Source organism: Sminthopsis crassicaudata, chromosome 3 (assembly GCF_048593235.1).
Source record: "Sminthopsis crassicaudata isolate SCR6 chromosome 3, ASM4859323v1, whole genome shotgun sequence".
Classification (NCBI taxonomy): domain Eukaryota; kingdom Metazoa; phylum Chordata; class Mammalia; order Dasyuromorphia; family Dasyuridae; genus Sminthopsis; species Sminthopsis crassicaudata.
This window is the reverse complement of record NC_133619.1, coordinates 348,400,830-348,407,697: the sequence shown is the minus strand read 5'-3', so window position 1 is coordinate 348,407,697 and position 6,868 is coordinate 348,400,830. Positions and strand designations below refer to the sequence as shown.

At 44.2% G+C, this 6,868-nt stretch overlaps 2 non-coding genes across 2 annotated transcripts; both read left to right on the top strand.

The window, feature by feature from the left end:
- The first annotated feature begins 3,126 nt into the window (after nt 1-3,126).
- LOC141565286 (U1 spliceosomal RNA) lies at nt 3,127-3,290 on the top strand. The gene has a single exon (XR_012488962.1). It is a non-coding gene; the product is annotated as a U1 spliceosomal RNA (small nuclear RNA).
- Nucleotides 3,291-6,319: 3,029 nt separating this feature from the next.
- LOC141565310 (U2 spliceosomal RNA) lies at nt 6,320-6,510 on the top strand. Its single transcript, XR_012488983.1, has one exon. It is a non-coding gene; the product is annotated as a U2 spliceosomal RNA (small nuclear RNA).
- Nucleotides 6,511-6,868: the final 358 nt, after the last annotated feature.

The following is a 6,868-nucleotide window of genomic DNA, read 5'->3' as shown; positions in this document are numbered from 1 at the left end:
TTTTCCCCCTTTTGGATCTGATTTTTCTTGTGCAGCAAGGTTATTGAATAAATGTGCTTAACATATATTGAATATACTGAAACTATATTGGATGTGGCATATATTCTATTGGATTACTTGCCATCTAGGGGAGGAAATGGTGGGGAAGGAGAGGAAAATTTAGAATAAAAGGTTTTCTAAGGATCACTGTTAGAAAATTAAGGTATATATTTTGAAAAGAAAAAAACCTTTAATAAAATAAATAAGTAAAGAAACTTTCCACCTTCTTTGAGTTGTTACTCTTATTCTGTCCCCAAGCTATTGAGCTTTGGAAGTTCTCAGGGAGGATTTCTATTCCCTTCAATAAGTTTCCCTTTTGTTTTAGAGAAATACAAGACAATTCTTAAAATTGACTTAGGTTTCCTAAGTGCTAATGAAATGTTCTAGACAGACTTAATATTGCCATTTAGTTATTTTCAATTCACAGGAACCATTTCTCTTTTGTGAACCAGGAAAGGGTTAAAGTGCCAATTTTTTGCTGACAGGACCCTCAGAAATCTGACTCTTGATAACTGAAAAGCAGGCTTTTGGTTGCCAGAATTTCTCAAGTAACAGTGAGCAGCTTTTCTATTTTCCTAAAGTTCCCAAATTTTTAAATCCGTTGTTAACACAGTTGATGCAAACAGGTTACAATTTCCATATCCCTTCAGTGGGCTTTGATTAGAGTCCCTTTAAAACTGCTTTCACTAGCATATCTGGAATACCAAATTTAACTGAACTATGTATATTTTCTTTCTCTCTGCTGCAGTCAGGGAAAGAGAGAAGGGGCAAGAAAGAGAAAGACACCCTTTTTACTCTTTGCATTATCCTCCCAGTCCTGGGGAGGCCTTAATTTAGTTGAATTTGCTTCCACATTTCTGTGTAAACACATAAAGAAATCATTTATCTCAACACAGGTATTATATGTTGGTAACATCTAAAAACCCATATACAGTGATCAAATAGGAAGTGATTATAAACAATAAAGAAGTTAACATTCATATAAGCTTTGCTTTATGCTAAATAAACACTGTTGCAAACATGTGACCTTCACAAAAACCAATCAGAAAACTGGGCAGCAATAAATTAAGTTGCCATAAATTACATACATTACTGCAACTGAAACAGAGAACAGTGGGCTTATGAGATGCAGAGGCTGACTGGCTTTCTCACCTCACCCATGCAGTTGTTGGACAGAACCTGCTGAAGGCTGTGGCCACTGGTGCCAGGATAGTTTCAGGTGCCAGGGCTTAGAGAATGCTAACCATGGGGTCTGTCCTTTCCTCCATCCCCGCCTCCATTCACACACACACACACACACACACACACACACACACACACACACGGAGTTCATGAGTTGTTTGGGAAAGGTATGTGGGATTCCCATGACTGCTGCTGCTTCCCCCATTTCTACAAGTGAGGCAGAATTTGAGTTTCTCTAAAGTTCTTCAGCATTCTCTTTTCTTAATCTGATCTGACCGAGAAGGGCTAGCAAAATGGGGCTATTTACCTAGTTGTGTTGTTGTTTGTTTGTTTGGTATGACTAATTGCCAGACTTGTTTCTTTTATATATTTATTAATTTTATAATTATAATTTTTTGACAGTATATATGCATGGATAATTTTTTTTTAACAATATTATCCCTTGTCTTCACTTTTCCAAACTTTCCCCTCCCTCCCTCTACTCCCTCCCTTAGATGACAGGCAATCCCATATATATTAAATGTGTTACAGTATAACCTAGATACAATATATGTGTGTAAAACCAAATTTCTTGTTACAAATTTCTTGTTACACGGTAAGACTTGGATTCCGAAGTTATAAGTAACCTGGGTAGATAGATAATAGTGCAAACAGTTTACACTCTTTTCCCAGTGTTCCTTCTCTGGGTGTAGCTTTTTCTGTCCATCATTGATCAACTGGAACTGAATTGGAGCTTCTCTATGTTGAAGATGTCCACTTCCATCAGAATATATCTTCATACAGTATCGTGGTTAAAGTGTATAGTGATCTCATGCTTCTGCTCATTTCACTCAGCATCAGTTGATGTAAGTCTCTCCAAACCTCTTTGTATTCCTCCTGCTGGTCATTTCTTATAGAACAATAGTATTCCATAACCTTCATATACCATAATTTACCCAACCATTCTCCAATTGATGGACATCCATTCATCTTCCAGTTTCTAGCCACTACGAAAAGAGCTGCCACAAACCTTTTAATTGCCAGACTTCTTAATAATGTCTCTCAAAACCGTGAGAATCTGCTAAGATGTTATTTTAGCAGTTCTATAATTTTAATTAGCTAATTTTATTAGAACTGGGGTCCAGAGGAAAATGTCAGGCTTTTAAAGTGGGAGTCAAGGATGTTAGGAAATCTTTCCAGGCAACAAACTGTGGCTCAGAAAACAGACATGACACAGACATTCTGTGCAGAGACACAGGCACAGGCACAGACAAAAATGGCACGAAAAAGGACTGTTCCGTCTTTGCCCAAAGCCATAAACTTGAAAAACAAAAGCAACCCCTCTGTTATTAACATGGCCCGAACATAAAGCATTCTTTTAAATGATAGAAACAATGATTGGGGTTGGGGAGGTTGGAAAAGGCCTGCATGGACTTGAAGGAGCCAATTCCTGTGGAGGTGTGAATTCTGACAGGCTCGGGTCCAACACAGAACCAGAACAAAAGCAGAAGCAAGGCCAGCCCCCGGTGAGTCCCTCGGAAGGGGAGGAAACGCCCTAGCCCGGCGTCAGTTCCCAATCCCTGGCTTTTCTAAGTTCGGCTATCCCTCAATAATAGAGGGCGGTCTCCTGTAGAGCAGATGAAGTGAGTGACGTCAGTAAGGGCCAAAGCGTTATGCAGATGAGGAGTCTCGGGTAGGTGTTTTCCCTAAAGTAAAAAAAAAAAAAAACCCGCTAGCGCGCGTGGGAAAGGTGTATTTTCTTAAGTTCTGAGGGGCGAAGGCGAGGTGGAGGAGGCCGGAGGGTTGCGTGTGCGCGTGGCTTTTGTGTGTGGAGCGTGTGTGATGGATCTGGGAGCGCCGCTCGAGTGAGCCTGTGCTTAGAGTGTGTGTGTGTGCAGGGAGCGCTGGAGCGTGGTGTATTTGAGCATACTTACCTGGCAGGGGTGATTCCATGATCACGAAGGTGGTTTCCCCAGGGCGAGGCTTCTCCATTGCACTCCGGATGAGCTGACCCCTGCGATTTCCCCAAATGCGGGAAACTCGACTGCATAATTTGTGATAGTGGGGGACTGCGTTCGCGCTCTCCCCTGATTTCGGCGTTCAAAGAAAAGGAAGGAGATTATAATCCTTATCTTTTATTTGAAACATTCCTTTATCTCTGCACCAAAGTGAGTTATCCTGTTCCATCCTGCTCCAACCTTATCGCGTTTTTGGCCGCTGTTGCTTCCTACACCCTCATTTGTCTTTTTGTTTGTCTTCATGTTCCTTCTGCCCAGCAAAGAAACGACTCTTTCGTTTCAAACCCTTAAACCTGGGGCTTGGTCAGGTCAGAACTTCGAAAGCGCTATCTTATCTCCTCTTCTCTGCCATCCAGCCAATTGCTGAATCGGACCAGAAAAGTGGCTGCTGCAGCGGAAATTTTTATCCACATCGACGTGTTACCGAGCGCGAAATTCTCCCCCGCGTGGCAGGAAGGGATTATCGGGACCCGGCAGGAGTGAAGGCAGCTGACAAAGGAGTATGGACATTCTGGAGAATTATGCCCAGAGGGCAACCAAGCTGTTGACCAAAACTTGCACCCACAATACCACTTCTAGGTCTGCATCCCAAAGAGATCCAAGAAAAGGGCAAAAGATACAAAGGAGGCACAAACATATTTATTGTAGTGCTTTCTTGTTCGGGCAAGATGTATGGGAATTTTATATGAATTTATATGAAGCGCATTCTGGTCTTTAATCCATTCTCTTATACTTCTATTTTATCAACGAGTTCATCCCACTCACATTCACTCTACACTTGCCCCACCCTATTCTCTTCTCATTTTTCTTTTTCTTTCATCTTGTCCCATCCACAAAAGTGCATTTGCTTCTGACCACTCCCTTCCTTAGGTCACTCTTCCTCCTATCCCACCCCCTTTCTCTTATCTCCTATTGCACAAGATGAATTGCTGGCTCTCTTGATTGCTCGCTCTCTCTCCCTCCTTTTTTTCTGTCCTTTCTTTTCTTAAACCTGTGTATTTATATACATACTTCCATATTTATCCTGTTACACAAGAAAAGTCAGATCAAAATGGGGGAAAAGTGAGAAAGAAAGAAAAGCAAGCAAACAAAAACAGAGGTACAAATGCTGTGTTGTGATCCACATTCAGTCCCTACAGATTTCTTTGTGGATGGAGATGGCTCTCTCCATCACGAGTCCACTGGATTTGGCCTGAATCATCTCAGTTTTGAAAAGAGCAAGTCCTAGCCAGGTGGCGCAGTGGATAGAGCACCAGCCCTGAATTCAGGAGGACCCGAGTTCAAATCTGGTCTCAGACACTTAACACTTCCTAGCTGTGTGACCCTGCGCAAGTCACTTAACCCCAGCCCCCAGCCCCCCCCCAAAAAAAAAGAGCAAGTCCACCAGAGCTGATCATCCCATTGTCTCGTTGTTGCTGGGTATGATGCTCACTTGGTTCTGCTCATTTCACTTATAATCAATCAGTTCATGTAGTCTCTCCAGGACTTTCTGAAATCATCTTGCTGACCGTTTCTTAAAGAACAATCATATTCCATACCATACCTATACCATAACTTAGCCATTGCCCAGCTGATGGACATCCTTCAATTCCTTGCTACTACAAAAAGGTCTGCTACAAGCATTTTTGCACATGTTGGGCCTTTCGCCTTTTATATATATGTGATATTTTAAAAATATTTTTATTTATCTCTTTGGGATACAGAGCCAGGAGAGACCCTGCCGGATCAAAGTGTGTGCACGGTCTGATAGCTCTTTGGGCAGTTCCAAATTGCTCTCCAGTAAGATTGGATCAGTTCGCAACTCCACCAACAACGTAGAGTCCCCGTTTTCCCACATCCCATCCAATATTTATCATTATCTTTTCCTATCATCTTGACCAATCTGAGAGGTGTGTAGTGGTACCTCAGAGTTGTCTTAATTTGCATGTGTCTAATCCATAGGGATTTAGGGCATTTTTTTCTTATGATTAGAAATGGAAGATGAACTTCTATGCCGGATGTATGTTTATTCTTCCCTTCTTGAACCAGGTCAGAGAGCGTGAGCCTGCCTATTGCTTCTCACCTTTCCATTTTTCTTTTGAGATCGTCTCATCCTAAGTGCCTCACTCTGTCTCACTCAATTCCTCTCCTTCTAGCTTCCTTGTTGATGACACTATCCTTACTTGTACCGTCTTCAAGATTTCTCACTCATCACGCCTTTGTGGGCTCCTTTTGAGTCTTGGGTTGGAATGTCAAATTTCCCATCCAGCTCTCATCTTGTCATCAGAAAGCCATCCAACAAAGCACAGTTAACATCAGATGAGAAACGCTGATGAATCGGCCTGCTCTGGGGCAAGGCTGTGCTAAACGGTGGCGATTAAATGAGGGGCAAAAGACAAGTCGCTGCTCTCCAGGATTATTGATGATGACAAAGACTTGGCAGGTCTGTTCTGAAGGGATTCGGCCGTGCTTGTCGCTCGAAAACCTGCTAGGTCATCTAACCGAGCACTAAAAGTGAAATGGGTTTTTGGGAGGGGAAGCGGAGTGGTTTGTTCCTCTCACTTATTCCCTCTGCCCCCAGAATATTCCTCTACCTGTAAATGCTCGCTTGCTTCTCCCCCTCTCTCCCTCTTGCCAGGGTTTTGACCAGGCGGTGGGGCCTTTAAAGAAGCCCGTGAGGGAGGACTTCAGGACGTCGGAGAAGTGCCGGTTCTGGATCCAGGGAAGCAGAGGGCCCTGGCGCCTCTTCCGGCCGGCTGGGTTTCGCTTTAGAAGGGCTTTGAAGAAGAAAGGGAGGAGGGGGGAGGGGAAGTCCTGGGGAAAGGGAAAGGGAAAGCGCGGGAGGGTGGAGAGTTATGCAAATGTTGAGCAGGCCGGTAGGCAAGGGTTTGTGGGCCGCGGGAAAGTGTCTTGTTGCCCCAAGAAAGCGGCCAAACGTGGCCAAGGTCGGTTTTGTGGCGTGCTTCTAGGCGCTGGTGTGGTCGGGTCAAGGCTGGCCGCGGTTTTGTCGGGTGTAGGCAGGTAGAGCAGGGCGGTGGAGGCCGGGTCAGCGTTTTTGCAGTGGGCGCGAGTGGAAAAGGGTGCTGTGGGGAAGGGCGAGGGGAGGTCGGGAGCAGGTGGTTATCGCTTCTCGGCCTTTTGGCTAAGATCAAGTGTAGTATCTGTTCTTATCAGTTTAATATCTGATACGTCCTCTATCTGAGGACAATATATTAAATGGATTTTTGATCTTGGGAGATGGAATAGGAGCTTGCTCCGTCCACTCCGCGCATCGACCCAGTATTGCAGTACTTCTGGGAACGGTGCACTTCCCCCCGGGGATCATTTTGCGTACGAGAAAAAAAGAGCTGTCGAGAATTTACCCTTTTCCCTTACAGGTGAGCAGTCTTCTTATCGCCTTCCTGGTGAGAGTAATTGCATTTGCCTGGGCATTACCCCACACAGCATGAAGCGTTCCTTCTGGGGGAAAGCAACAATTTTTCTTGATTTTTTTGCTTGCCACTGACTGCACTTCAGGGATTGGAGGAGAGTTGGTGAGGACAACTGGTGCAAGGGCCTCATCGAATCCAGTTCTCACGCACGCACGGTCCCTGTGATCTAGATGCACCACTACCCAGCGTCTCAGATTGATACATTTGGGAAATAACACAAACTTTCTGTCACGGGATTGC